The 15,322-nt window shown below is 37.3% G+C and overlaps 1 protein-coding gene across 1 annotated transcript in view; it reads left to right on the top strand.

The window, feature by feature from the left end:
• Positions 1-3,941: 3,941 nt before the first annotated feature.
• The window catches only part of slc7a14a (solute carrier family 7 member 14a), a 98,773-nt gene continuing 87,392 nt past the window's right edge, over positions 3,942-15,322 (top strand). Inside the window, exon 1 of the mRNA XM_039761291.1 lies at positions 3,942-4,030. The gene's annotated coding sequence lies outside the window, so the exon portion shown is untranslated. The remainder of the gene's footprint in view (positions 4,031-15,322) is intronic.

Genomic DNA, 15,322 nt, shown 5'->3' with positions numbered 1-15,322 from the left:
TGATAAAGGATAAAGATTGAAACATACTCACAAGCGAGAAGAGTGTGTTAAGCAGATGGAAAGAGTACTTTAAGAGGTTGGATGATGTGGAGATAGTGAATCAGGAAGTGCAATGGATTAGCAAGAAGGAAGTTAAGACAGCTATGAAGACGATGAAAAATGGAAAGGCCGTTGGTCAAGATGATATACCTGTGGAAAATGGAGGTGTTTAGGAGAGATGGGAGTGGAGTTTTTAACCAGATTGTTTAATGGAATCTTGGAAAGTGAGAGGATGCCTGCGGAGTGGAGAAGAAGTGTACTGGTGCCAATATTTAGGAATAAGGGGAATGTGCAGGACTGTAGTAACTACTGGGGGATAAAATTGATGAGCCACAGCATGAAGTTATGGGAAAGAGTAGTGGAAGCTAGAGTAAGAAGTGAGTTGATGATTAGTGAGCAGCAGTATGGTTTCATGCCAAGAAAGAGCACAACTGATGCAATGTTTGCTCTGAGGGTGTTGATGGAGAAGTATAGAGAAGGCCAGAATGAGATGCATTGCGTCCTTAGGGACCTGGAGAAAGCATATGACAGTGTGCCTCAAGAAGAGTTGTGGTATTGTATGAAGAAGTCGGAAGTGGCAGAGAAGTATGTAAGAGTTGTATAGGATATGTACGAGGGAAGTGTGACAGTGGTGAGGTCTGCGGTAGGAGTGACGGATGTATTCAAGTTGAAGGTGGGATTACATAAGGGATCGGCTCTGAGCCCTTTCTTATTTGCAATGGTGATGAACAGGTTGACAGACGAGATTAGACAGGAGTCCCCTTGGACTATGATGTTTGCTGATGACATTGTGATCTGTAGCGATAGTAGGGAGCAGGTTGAGGAGACCCTGGATAGTTGGAGATATGCTCTAGAGAGGAGAGGAATGAAGGTCAGTAGGAACAAGTCAGAATACATGTGTGTGAATGAGAGGGAGGTCATTGGAATGCTGAGGATGCAGGGGGTAGAGTTGGCGAAGGTGGATGAGTTTAAATACTTGGGATCAACAGTACATAGTAATGGGGATTGTGGATGAGGGGTAAAAAAGAGAGTGCAAGCAGGGTGGAATGGGTGGAGAAGAGTGTCAGGAGTAATTTGTGACAAACAGGTATCAGCAAGAGTGAAAGAGAAAGTCTACAGGATGGTAGTGAGACCAGCTATGTTATATGGGCTGGAGATGGTGGCATAGACCAGAAAGCAGGAGACAGAACTGGAGGTGGCATTGGTAAAAATGTTAAGATTTGCATTGGGTGTGATGAGGATGAGATGAGATTGCGCTGGTTTGGACATGTGCAGAGGAGAGATGCTGAGTATATTGGGAGAAGGATCTTAAGGATAGAGCTGCCAGGTAAGAGGAAAAGAGGAAGGCCTAAGAGAAGGTTTATGGATGTGGTGAGAGAGGACATGCAGGTGATGGGTGTGATAGAGCAAGATGCAGAGAACAGAAAGATATGGAAGAAGATGATCCACTGTGGCAACCCCTAACGGGAGCAGCCAAATGAAGAAGAAGATTGAAGGAGTGGAAATAATAGAACGCTCAAATACATTTGGCATATAGTTAGTTGTAACTAGATTATGACAAATGTGTTCTGAGATTTTCACGTAAGGCAGACAGAAGTTTCAAGGTAAGATAATTCTACTCACTAATCATGGAACCTGTTGATTAGTGCATGCAAAAAATAATTTTACTATACTATGCACATGTCACAATAATGACCCTACACCTTTTTTAGCATTTCACTTTTGTAAAATTCCATGTTTCTCACATTTATTGGCTTAAACATTTATCCTTAGCAAACACAAGAGCAGAAAAAAAGGTTTGAGTGATGGATTCAGTGAAAGTATGTAGCACTAATCATAGTTAAAGAAAGAGGTCATCACTCCTCTCTGTTCATATGCTCATACAGCCATTAACTCAGACATAAAACATAAGCAGAGGATAACACAGCAAAGTCAGGTCAATAAAAGGTGCGCCCATGTCCTACACCAGTAACAAACTACATAACATGAATTAAATGGAGCTGCTTTGGTCACAGAAGTCTAGAGAACTGGGTACAAACATGTAGAAAATGAGGTCTATGATTCCCCACCACTCACAAAATATTAATTCTAATCTCATTCCTCTACAATAGTGAAAGGCCAGTCCTGGAAGAATAATTACCTCCTCAGCAGTGTATTCTTCAGTCCTTGGATGCCCATAACAATTTCCTGTGCATCTTCAAGACTTCAGCTTCCATCACATTTATCTCACAACTGTGTCTCCCTCTCGCTATTTAATCTTATCCATCCATCCATTTTCTGATGTGTATCCAGATCCAGAGGCAGCCATTTAAGCAAAAATGACCAGGCATGCCTTTTCTTTGCCATCTCCTCCAACTGCTTCAAGGGGATATAATCTCTCCAGTGTGCCCTGGGTCTGTCTCAAGGTCTCCTCCCTGTTGGACATACCTGAAACGCCTTCCCAGGGATGCATCCTAATCAGAAGCACCAGAACTATCTCAACTATCTTCTTTTGATTCCTCAGTAATTACATATCCTGACAGATATTTATGTATGCACAGCCTTGGTAACACAAAATCCTTAACTCAGTCCATTGCATCTCAGTTGTTGTTAACAAACCCCTTTCATCATCTGTGTAATTCTTTCTAATTCAGATAGTCCCATGCCTACTGCTGAATCTGTTGACAAGGATGTCATTACATCCTACTTTTAGGTTTTTTTTTATTCATTTTTTTAGTAATTTTGTTACTAAATGGACTTCTGCAACAAAGAATTGTGTTTTTAGTGCTGGCTCATCCTACATCAGATATAAAATATGAAATGGTGTGCACCATAATACACACCTATAAAAACATTGGAAAGCTCAGACACACACGACCTGCTTTTATTTCAAAGCCTGTCAGAAATCTTCTAAACAAACAAGCTATCACTGACGTTTTTGTTGAGTGTCTATCTATAGCTCCCCGACTGGTGTCTGTTCATGAGGCTGTATCTGTCTCTGTCATCAAAGTATGACCTGAAGTTAATGTTTGCTGTTCACTGAATTGAAAACTGTATATTTTCATCTTTAGGTGGTGACACTTCATTTTCTCTTTGTGCCTAATATGCATGAATGGTACATACAACACCCGCATTTTTCTTTTCATGAATACATTTTTACTGTTTTGTCCATATTCAATCTATTTTAATGTGTGTTTCTATTTTATCAATTTGATTATGCCTCTTTTTAGCTGCAATGTATAGAATTTGCATGCTGTAACTTGTGACAAAATAAACTGAAGAGATTTCCTTCATTGTTAGGCGAACAAAACCTTCAGAGTAAAAAAGGAGGAGGAGGAGGAGTGAGAAAAGATTTATTCAGGGATGATCAGAAGAAGTGCTAAAGAAGTAAGGCTAAATAATACAGCAATCCATGTCAGGCTATGCAGCACTTCTGTGCAACTAGTTGTTTTCTGAGTCGGACCAGCTTCAAGAAGGGGTTACACCGTGTAAAACCCCGCGCTCAGACTCACAGAAACTTGTCAAATTAAACGTGTGCAAGCAAAGAGGGCAAAAAGTGGAATTGGTCGAATGGGTAAAGCAGGCGATATTGCGCGAGCATAGGATGCTGCAGGGAGGAGGAGAAGATGATGCTGCTGTGGGGAGCTCTGCAACCTGCGCTCCTCTACGCCAGGCTCCTCAGCGACCGGAACAGAGAGCCGCTCTAATAGGGGAGGAGGGCTGACATCAGGACGCTATTGACGTAAGAGCCCGTTCAATGGGAGCATCTCGTTAAATAATAAATTTAAATCTGGTCACGTGACTCGTCTTTGAATAATTCAACTCTCTCTCTCTCTCTCTCTTGCTCGCTTGATTGCGCTCTCTCTCTCTCTCTCTCTCTCTCTCTCTCTCTCTCTCTCTCTCTCTCTCTCGCTGTGATCACGGATATCTTCTTTCTGGATGCTAGGAAATACTTCCTTGAAAATGGAGCTTTTGAGAGCCCGTGTAATCCATTAATCTGAGTGGGGAAAGCGTGAGTGATTTTCTCCTCGATTCCTTTCTGTTTCTCTGTGTCCTTTATTTCCAAAGAAGATGGCGAAAAAGATAAAGTGTCGCAACCCGTGAGATTGTTGACAGCACATTTTTAAACAAGGTTGCCTGTATTAGATGAGCTTAATAGATTCGTGCTACTTTCCATCATTAGTGATTTAAAAAAATGTCTGCGCGCGTTCGTCTCGGTCACTCTTTCTTCAGTTCGAGTTCGACCGCGGAGAAGTACGAGCTAGTCTCATTTGGGGCTGTTCATGAAGGTATTTATACCTGCATATTACATGCGATGTTTCTGTGATGCTTTGCTTACGCTACATTAGATTTATCTCGATGAAATCCTTTGAATGTATGCAAAATAACTGTTTGCGATCGTATAGACGACTGCTTATGTTCTTGTTTAAGCTCATCTTGGTATTGTGTATGACTGTAGGCTACCCGGCATGCGGAAAAACGATCATTTCAAGAACATGATAGCTGGATGAAATAGAACTCATGGAAATATGACCTCTCGATTGGCTCATTAATATCCAGCTTCTGTGTGCTGCGATGCATTTGACAATTATGGTGTTGCCATAAATATAATCAAACATTTTATTAACCACTATATTACTTAGGGGCACTTATTGCCGTGACAAGGATGTAAATGACCAGTACATGAACACTGGTTTTTAAACGGAAGAATAAAGCAGGCAGTAAAGTACAAAACCTATATAACTATTAGCGAAGCGTTGTTTTGTATAACGCCTTGTGATGCTACCTTTTACAAAGAAACCAAGAATAAATTATCCATGTGGTAATGTTACAATACAAATAATCACTCATTGTCATAAGGTGAAAAATTAAACGAGGAGCAAAGGAGATATCCAAACTGAAAATCGATACATGCTAAGACTGATTAAAGGTGGGGGTAGGGAGGTGGGGCGAGGAGGTATACGAAGAATTTGATTATCCCAGGTTAAGGATAAAAAGTGAGTTTTTGAAATTGTTTTTGAATGTAAGGGAGTGTCGGATGATGAATAAGAAGTTCTAGCTCATTTACAACGCATAATTCCTTTCTCCATACATTATACATTACAGTTTGTGCTTTAAAAATAAATAATTACTTTTGATTATACCTTTTCTGAATGAAAGTGATAATCATTCAAACGCCCGAGTCGCTTGAAAATCCTTGACATTTGATATGCTACAGCTCTTTACTGTTTGAAAGGCTCTTTGTACTCTCCCTTCGATCTCATTGATAATTATAGTTGTTATTTAAACGAGGGGGTTAATTTTCATTGACATCGAGGGCTTCAGTGTATTTAACTAACTACTAGTTAGACAATGGTGATGGTGGTTTAAATGAGTGTTAATTCTGCTCTCTTGCCGTTTTTCAAAGTATATTGGCTAGCAGGATCTGTCCAGAGTGCTGAAGTTTAACTGCTTTTTCTTTCCCGAAGGATGTTTCTCTCCTTTCAAATACGTCGTTCTTTCTTCAAATACTTCATAAAATACAACGTTTTACTCATAAACAATATATTGCCAAACAATAAATTATAAAAAACACAAATATTAAACGTAAATAAATAATTTATTATATGTACGTGAAGAGTTACTGTGAGTTTGCTTATAAGATCTTATAGTTAACGGACGGTTTATGAAAATGGTATATAGTCTTCTCCCTGTCGTGGAAGAGACCTCATATATCTCGTTTACCACGAGTGACTTGCGTGTGTTCATGTTAGAAATATGAAAAAATATCAATAATAACCCGACATATGGCAAGTATATACCTTTAAAGTGTATCTGATGATTTAACTGAGTAAGACAATCAAGAGTAAATAAATGCAAAATAAAATACATTTTATCGATCCTTTCATTTATATATGTATTATATATGAATTAATAGTCTACGATCTAAAAGCTCATTTTAATCAACGGTATTACACATCGCAGTGTCTGGGGGTCTGATGAATAACAGCTTCGTGGGCAGCAATATACTGCAGCAGTTATCAGCTTTGATATAGTAATCTGTGATGAGAAACCATCGTTTTCTTTTCGAGCTTAGTAAGTGTGTATCAGTCCTCCACATGGCAAAACCTAGTGTGCTATGGTGAACTCATTGGATTACATTTAAAAATGAGCTCCATTGTTTTTATGTCTCCATTGTGTTTGGGCAGTGATATGTAAGTGTGAGTGAATTTTAATATGGATGCTTGATCCAGTAAAATATACCCAGCAGAATTAACCTTAGAATGGGCAGATGGCTAACAGAATAAACCCATACATCCATATCACTTACCATATGTTAGGTTTTAGTAGCTTGTCAATCTAATGGCATCTTTTTTATAGTGGGTGGAAGACTGCAAAAATCAGTTATAACCTGTAAGCTTCTCATGAGTAAAACTGGGAAAATGAAAGTTTTTTGCTATTATTTAGGAACTAGACATTAAGCCCATTACAATAACGGGCGCTAGAACAGTAGTGCATAAACGTTTGTATGAACAGTCTATATTAAATCGCAAGGGACCTTGTATGTGGCTGTAATATGTGTCACTGTATTGTGTGCCTTTAATTTTCTCTCTCAGTAATACTGGTTTGTATTTCCATAAAATGCCTGTAATTTTGTCTGACAGTAATACAGTAGAACCTCGGTTCACGACCATAATTCGTTCCAAAACTCTGGTTGTAACCCGATTTGGTCGTGAACCGAAGTAATTTCCCCCATAGGATTGTATGTAAATACAATTAATCTGTTCCAGACCGTATGAACTGTATGTAAATATATATATTTTTTAAGTTTTTAAGCACAAATATAGTTAACTATACCATAGAAAGCACAGCGTAATAGTAAACTAAATGTAAAAACATTGACTAACACTAAGAAAACCTTCAACAACTGAGAAAACTAAGACTGCAAGAATTTACACTATAGCCTTATGACCCGCTCGCTAAAAACTCTTTTTAATTAATTTTAAGCACAGGGGAAAAAATGAACATTTGAAAAATATGTAATTTAATAAACAACTAAGAAAAGTAACATTGCAACAATGCATGCATGTGTGTGTGTGTGTGTGTCTCTCTCGCGGGCCTGCATGTGTCTGTCTCTCGCATGTGTGTCTCTTAAGCGCGCGCCTCTGTGTCTGTATGTGTGTCTGTCTGTCTCTTGCCTGTGTGTGTCTGTCTGTCTGTCTGTCGCGTGTGCCTGTGTGTGTGTGTGTCTCGTGTGTGTGTGACGCGGCGCGTGTCTGTGTGTGTGTGTGACGCGCGCGCGCCTGTGTGTGTGTGTGTGTGATGTGTGCGCACCTGTGTGTGTGCGTGACTCGTGCGCGCCTGTGTGTGTGTGTGTGTGTGGGTGTGACTCGCGCGCGCCTGTGTGTGTGCCTGTCTTCTCTCTCTGCACAGGGAATGCACAGGAAAAGACTGAACACGTGCTGTGTGGCCCTGCGCATGCGCACTTCACCAGAAGACACACACACGGACACTGGACGCACACAAGGGTTTTATTAAAGAGGATGGAATAGCTACTATATATACTATATATAGTGATCAAACCAGATAGGCCAGCCTTCACTCCCCACAAAAATAAACGTACACCAATGAGCCTTGACAGCCCATGATATTGTCACAAGTTCACCTGTTGTCATTTCTTGGACCAGCTTTGATAGGTACTAACCACTGCATACTGGGAACACCCCACAAGACCTGATATTTAAGGGGGTGCTCTGACACAGTCATCTTGTCATTACAATCTGGCCCATTTTAAAGTTGCTTAGATCCTTATGCTTGACCAGTTTTCTTGATTCCTGCATCAACTTCAAGAACTGACCATTCACTTACACCTGCTATATCTCATCCCTTGACAGGTGCTGCTGTAAGTAGATAATCAATGTAATTCGCTTCACCTGCCAATAGTTTTAATGTTGTGGCTGATCAAATATATCTTATGTGTGTGTGTGTGTGTGTATGGATGGGTGAAGATAGATAGATAGATAGATAGATAGATAGATAGATAGATAGATAGATAGATAGATAGATAGATAGATATGTTATTAATCTTTTAAATGACAATTGCGTATTTACACACACACAAATATATCATTATTGATATTTATTTTATTTATTTTATAATGGCACCATTCAAGCAATACAATTTCATATTAAAATTTTTTGTTTTGTTTTGTTTTGTTTTTTTAGGCTTTTTTATTACAGCCTAACACCATTAGGGAGCAGTGTACATTAATATATGTATGTTATTAAATAAAATTACATAACAACATTCTGAAGCCCCTTTAAATCCTTTACAGGTTAAAGGGTGCCAAGTCTATCCTATTGCATCATCATTGTACCACCCATCATAGGACCCACTTACTTACACACCCATGGGCCTGTTTGGAGTTGACAATTATCTTAACGTGTTCTAATGGAAATGGAAAACATGACCACTTGTAGGAAAAACCCCAGGCAGACCGACAGGCCATGCAAAGTTCACACAGACAACAACTGAGCACTAGATTTAAACCTAGGATGCTTTGTGCCTGAGTTAGCATCGTTGTCCACTGCATTACTCAATTCATTTTCAGTCTTGCATAATAATAAAAGTTTTTTCACTTTACAAATTTCAAGACTTATTTTTAAAAGAATCGAAAATAACAATAAGGGAAAAAAAAATCTTTTTGTTTGCTAAAACTCTACCAGTATCAAAACATGCTTGCTGCACCAGGATGATCTCACAATCCACTTATTGTTTTTATTAGCAACAGCAGTGGTGCCTTTCTGCTTTTTTGAAATGTGATCAGTTTGCTTTTGTCAGTTAAATCATTAGTGAAATAGTTAAGGCACCACATCACACATGAGCCTGTGTTTAATGAGACATATGTACAGATATTCAAAAATCGAGAATTTGAAACACAATGGACTAGAACTGTATGTGATTAAGATGTGCCTAGAGGTACAGTACAGTGCGCATCATTTATAAAACAGACATATTATGAAGTGCTTATTTTCAGTACCTTTGATTTAGATTTTTTGGGTGTTTTGGACATACACTAAGGGAGTGAAATTGAGTTTAGGTAGCTTTGCCTGCTGGGATCTGCTGTGTCAGAGGTTGGACTAATTTCAATTCACAGTGAAACTTAAAAGATTTGCTTTGGAAGAAATCTATTAAACACATTTTGTTTTGACACAAGCAAAATTCACACCATTAGCACATATATTTTCAACCAGTCTGCCATCCTTTTTTCCATGTATTCTGGTGCAAAAGAATGGAAAAGGGATGTGGCTAGAGAGCTCTTAACCTACAGACAATTTGGAGGTGCTTCTCTACTGCTAAAATCAATTGGCCTGAGTATGTAAGCTAAAGCAAGCCTCAAAGGATCCTGGCTTAGATCAGCTTATAGAGCTGGAAAAAAGTGAGTGCAGATGGTGATACCTCTGACCCCAAATGAGTTGTGTGAGATGGAACCAATGGCGTGAATGTTTAGGCAGGAGGCAGGCAGGGCATAAGGTACATGAAAGCCTGTGAAGGTACATGGGGAGATATTGGAGGGCAACTGAGAAAGATAAGTGTGGTTTTGGCTTCAGATTAATACTTAGAGAGCAATATTCTTTATTAAAAATCCCCAAAACATCTCATTTAAGTGAGTTTCACATTTCTCAGTTGCAAAATTATTTGCGAAATGAACGTTTGAGAAATTTAATGAAACTGTAAATTTCATTTGTAGACTTTAGCAGAGAGATGCATGAATGCATGAAATGTGAATTTGACCTTCTCTTATGATCACATTCATTGTGACATAGAACAGAGCATAGACAATAACATTTAAATCAGTTTTGGGATTACATTCACTTGTTAATTTAACTGTTTGTATTGTTACACTAGATAGCATGAATTGCATGTACTGTACAACTTGCCTTTTATTTTATTTTCCTCCCCGAGAAGTCAAAACATTTAAATGGGTGACTGCTTTCAGAGTAACTGCATATGACTAGAATTGTTCTAGCTTTTTATCATAATCCTGCCCTGAACTGACTTATCTAGATGGACAAGTAGCAGTACGTTCTGTGCAAAATTCACAAAATTATGAAAAAAAAAACATTAGAAGCAATCCACATATACATAATTCTGGAAAAATATTACTATGCCTATAATTAATTTCATACTAAAATTTTAATTTATCAAACTAATGCATATCACAGTGTGTCTGCATTTGGTGAGTTAATGAGTTTATGTTATCATTCGGGGCAGACACCTTGTTCCTTGGTATTTTGCCAGTGTTTCTGTTAAGGGCACCATTCTTCAATTGCTGTAATTGTTTGGATTACTTAAAGGAATTATTAAAAAATCACCACTTTCTTCCTCTTATAGATGTTCTTGCCTTAAACTGACCTGTAATTCGAAAGTGCCACATGGCAATTTTCATTGTGGAACACTCATCTGTTGCTAAACTTGCAATGAATTATTTATTGGGTTTGAGGAAAAAAACATCTGCAAGTAAAGCAGTGTGTTATAGGACTCTTTGTGCAACAGTAAGCATATGGCTACCAGTATGCAGAAAACAAATGGCTACTTTGTTTTTTTATGCATTTCATGTATTTCATGTATTACAAAGGGAGATGCTTCCTTTCTCCACTCAGTGGCATGTAACAACATTTATTTTGCATCTTGTAAATTTTGTCTTTACAGTGTAAGCTAATTCATCCCAAATTTATGTTTGTAATAGGACTCTTGTATTAGGTGGTCTCTCACATAATTACTTGAAACCGTGCACCTCTGGTCACTCCACAGTCATCCATGAGGTGAACACCACTACAAGACCTAATTATTATTTATTTTAATTTTTTTCATTTTTATTACTATTTAATTTAATATTGTTTCTTTGTATCAGTATACTGCTGCTGGATTATGTGAATTTCCCCTTGGGATTAATAAAGTATCTATCTATCTATCTATCTATCTATCTATCTATCTATCTATCTATCTATCTATCTATCTATTATCATAACCCTCTTAACCAAATATTATCTTTTTTAAAGAATAAAATGTAAAATAAACCAGCAGTTCTTACCATTTGTCAGACAGATCCTTCACTGATTGCACATTGATGGTTCTGATAGAAAACCATTGCCAGCACTCCATCTCTGAACTGAATGATTATACACAGCATTCTTTTAGCTTAGACTTCATATTTATTTATCTTCAAAAGAGACTCACTTCTCTTTTTTTTCTGCCAGTCTAAAAGTTGTCACAATATGAAATATAAAACAATAAGCGGCACAGGAGTTGATTGACAGTACGTGTTCATTGATAGAATAGAAAGGGCAGTATTAGCATGGTTATTATGAAAATATTTATGAAAGCAATTATTGTTAGAAGTAGCAGATATAAAATTTTATATTGAAAAGGTTAGTTTTTCAGGTAACACTTCAAAGTTTTGAACAAATAAGCTTTGTGGGCAGATTTTCTGCTGCTTTCCATAAAACGTGTAAGGTTGGTTGAGAATCTTAAAAAAATGAGTTACAGCCATCTTGTCTGTCTGATGTATGTAAAGATATCACATAGTGATAAACAAACAGAAAATACAGTTCTAGTAAAAATACATATACAACACTGAAGTATAGTTAATAGCTCAGTTTTTAGTAAAATCATACATCATTCCATTATCCAACCCGCTATGACCTAACTACAGGGTCATGGGGGTCTGCTGGAGCCAGTCCCAGCCAACATAGGGTGCAAGGCAGGAAACAAACCCAGGGCAGGACGCCAGCCCCACCACAGGGCGCACACACACACGGGATAATTTAGAATCACCAATCCACCTAACCTGCATGTCTTTGGACTGTGGGAGGAAACCCATGCAGGCACAGGAAGAACATACAAACTCCACACAGGGAGGACCCAGGAAGTGAACCCAAGTCTCCTTACTGCGAGGCAGCAGCGCTACCACTGCGCCACCGTGCCACCTATCATACATCATTCTTAAACTAAAATAGTAAATCATTGAAAAACCTAAGACCTGTTGATATCTATGGTAAGCACAGCAATAACTAAAACACATGAATTATACGAGTCAGTAAACACTGTGCACACAATTCCATCAAGAACAGTCACATCACTCATGTAAATTCCAAGGGATCACCTTATATGCGCCTTACGGTTCACTGTAAAATAGGAACATATCCTGCATGTATCAGCTATAAACTGTACCAGAAAACATAAAGTGCAAACTAAGAAGAGTTACAAATTTCTAATTACTTAATTCAGATTTTAACGGGATTGCTTTATTCCTTTCTTGCTGGAAAAAAAAGTTACCACATTACTAATTACTTTACTTATACATTACTTTCTAAACCCACATAAACAGGGAAAGCACAAAGATGACACCCAAATGTCCTTTCAGTAATTTAATAAGGAGTAAATATCCAATACCTGTGATCACGAATTCAGCACATCAAAAAGTAAACTACATGATTTACATTAGGACTGTGCCATTTTAAAAATATGAGCCAGCCAGTGTTAATAATTCTTAACAAAATGAAATATTGACAGTTCAAAATGAAAGTAATTAGCTACTTGAAACATGGTGTCTGTAAATGGTAAGCTAGTGAGGTGGCCAGCAGACGAGAGAACTCACTGATTATATGGCTGCTGGTGATCTGCTGTATTTATTGTGTAAAATAACAAATAAGTATTTGTCTCTGGTTTGGGTTTGCTTTTTATAAAAAGTTAAATGGTGATCCATAATAAAGCATTCATTTTAAGTAATAAACTATCTTACATTCACTAAAAATTAAGATCAAGATTCATTTACCTTACCTGTACAGAGACATTTTCACAGGAACATTAAAGGAACGTGACAAAAAACTCATATGTATGTTGCGATATATTCTGACACATAATGCTTACAGCATTTTCAATTGATTGGATATTGATGACCGCTTTGCCTCTGTAAATCTAATTGCTTATGAGTGATTTGACCAAAAGACTGCATATCATAGGGAATAAGATATGGACATAACTGATGTATATTTAATTATAAATGTTTGCTGTAACCCATAATAATAATAATTAACATTGCTCTTTATTCCTTAAACTTTTTTTTTATAACAACAACAACAGCACTTATTTATCTAGCGCATTTTCATACAAAAAAGTAGCACAAAGTGCTTTACATAATGAAGAAAAATAAAAAGACAAAATAAGAAATTAAAATAACACAACATTAGTTAATATAGAAAAAGAGTAAGGTCCGATGGCCAGGGAGGACAGAAAAAACAAAAAAAACTCCAGATGGCTGGGGAAAAAAATAAAATCTGCAGGGGTTCCAGGCCACGGGACCGCCCAGTCCCCTCTGAGCATTCTACCTAACATAAGTGAAACAGTCCTCTTTGTATTTAGGGTTCTCTTGGAAGGACTTGATGATGATGGTCATGCAGACTTCTGGCTTTTAATCCATCACTGTTGGAACATCACGGTGCTTTGAGTAGATGGTGGTGGCGCAGAAAACCAGGAAAAGAAACAGGAGAGAGAGTAGGGGTCAGTATGGATTTTAGAGCCACCATGAATAGTTATTATAATGAATTGAACATACAGAGTATCAGGATTAAATTAAAGTGAAGTTACGAGAAAGCCATGTTAAAATAATGTGTTTTCAGCAGTTTTTTAAAGTGCTCCACTGTATTAATGAACTTGACTTCAGTTCTCTCCATTATTCTATTCTTTCAAATTAATTATTGAGTAATGTCATAAAATAACAAACACGTCCAGTACAGATGGGGCAACCTTGTAACATTCAACGCAATCTATGCCTGTTTGAAAACAGTGGGCATGTACAATGTGAATCAGCAGCCACACTCACCTCCTCTAATGTTAATCAAAATGAAATGCCCACCCTTAATGTTATTTACATATAATTTGTAATGCAAGTAACAAAATTCTAGCTAAGCTGGTAACTTTAATGTGTTTACAAGAATGTAAACATGTACAGTAATATGTTATACTACTTCGTTACTGTGGAATGTAATAGGATTATAGCAGCTAGTTACTTTGTTCTGTGTTACTCCTAACTCCTCATACTACACTGCAAATCACATGGTAATTAAGAGTTAAAAAAGTTCAAGAGTACATAATTAAGCCATAAGCCCAAATAAGAACTCTCCATATGGCTATGCATCCACCCAAATATGAAATAAATCACACGTGACATACTAAACAGGAAGTGAAAAATAAATTGGCCTAAGTGTGCAATAGCACTGAAGCTAATAAAGTAACTTTGATGATTTGAAATTTGTTAGGTTGAGGAAAGAGCCAAGGTTTCCATATTTATTTTTCAAATAAAATAAATTATTAACAACTTTAAATACACCATGCATAGCTTTTGGATTCATGCCTATCGGTGAACCAAGATTAACTAACACAAAGTTCACAAGACGTCTTATTAGTCAGGAGTAGCTATGACAGTCATCTATAGCTGCTGAAATGGCTCGGATATACAGGATGTACTTCGTCAGACACTCAGAGCGAGCTCACATTGATGTGAAAACAGATGACAATCTTTAAATAATCAAAATGTGGGTGCTAGTTATACATTTCTGAGTATTGGTTTGGCACCCCAAACCTATTTTTCTTCTAACTTGTACACTTGTTTTTGACTGGCACACAGCTATATTTGTGCTGTTCATAAATACAAAATTAGTGTAATTCCTATTATTAAAAAGCCAAATTTAAAAAAATAAATACAACTAAAAAATGTGTGTAATTTATACAGTGAAAAAGGCCAGATTTCATCCACCTGTCTGCCATGCTGCCATTTGCACTTTAAAGTTTCCAAGGGAATGCATTTACTAATATATTTCTCTGAAGGAGCCCCTGAACACAATACCATTCAGAAAGAGATCATTTTGCTCAGAACAAACTTGCAGACTCAGGTCAATCTAATTTTTTTTTACAGTATCTAAAGAAAGAATGTAGATCCCTGTTTAGTTAGTTTATGTCTTCATATTATATTATTATTAGGTCTTTAGTCAGTTTAGGTCTCCATATTACTACAAAGACATATGCTCTTAAAAGTAAAGGTGCCATAGTGGCTCTTCAGAGCAATGCAAAAGAACCAACCACGCTAAGTTTAAACAAATAACCTTTATTTATTTAGATCCATAACAAGCTCTGTTAAGAGCCATGAACAGACGATAACAGATTTGTGAATACCAACATGTTCATGACTATTAAAGACTCTTGGAGCATATAATAACACAGACATGTTTCCTTGATCTGTCAGTATACTGTTAGGCAGCTAAC

The sequence above is a fragment of the Polypterus senegalus genome, chromosome 1, assembly GCF_016835505.1.
Source record: "Polypterus senegalus isolate Bchr_013 chromosome 1, ASM1683550v1, whole genome shotgun sequence".
NCBI classification, from domain to species: domain Eukaryota; kingdom Metazoa; phylum Chordata; class Cladistia; order Polypteriformes; family Polypteridae; genus Polypterus; species Polypterus senegalus.
Note: the sequence above shows the minus strand (reverse complement) of the source record. Positions and strands in the feature narration are given on the sequence as shown.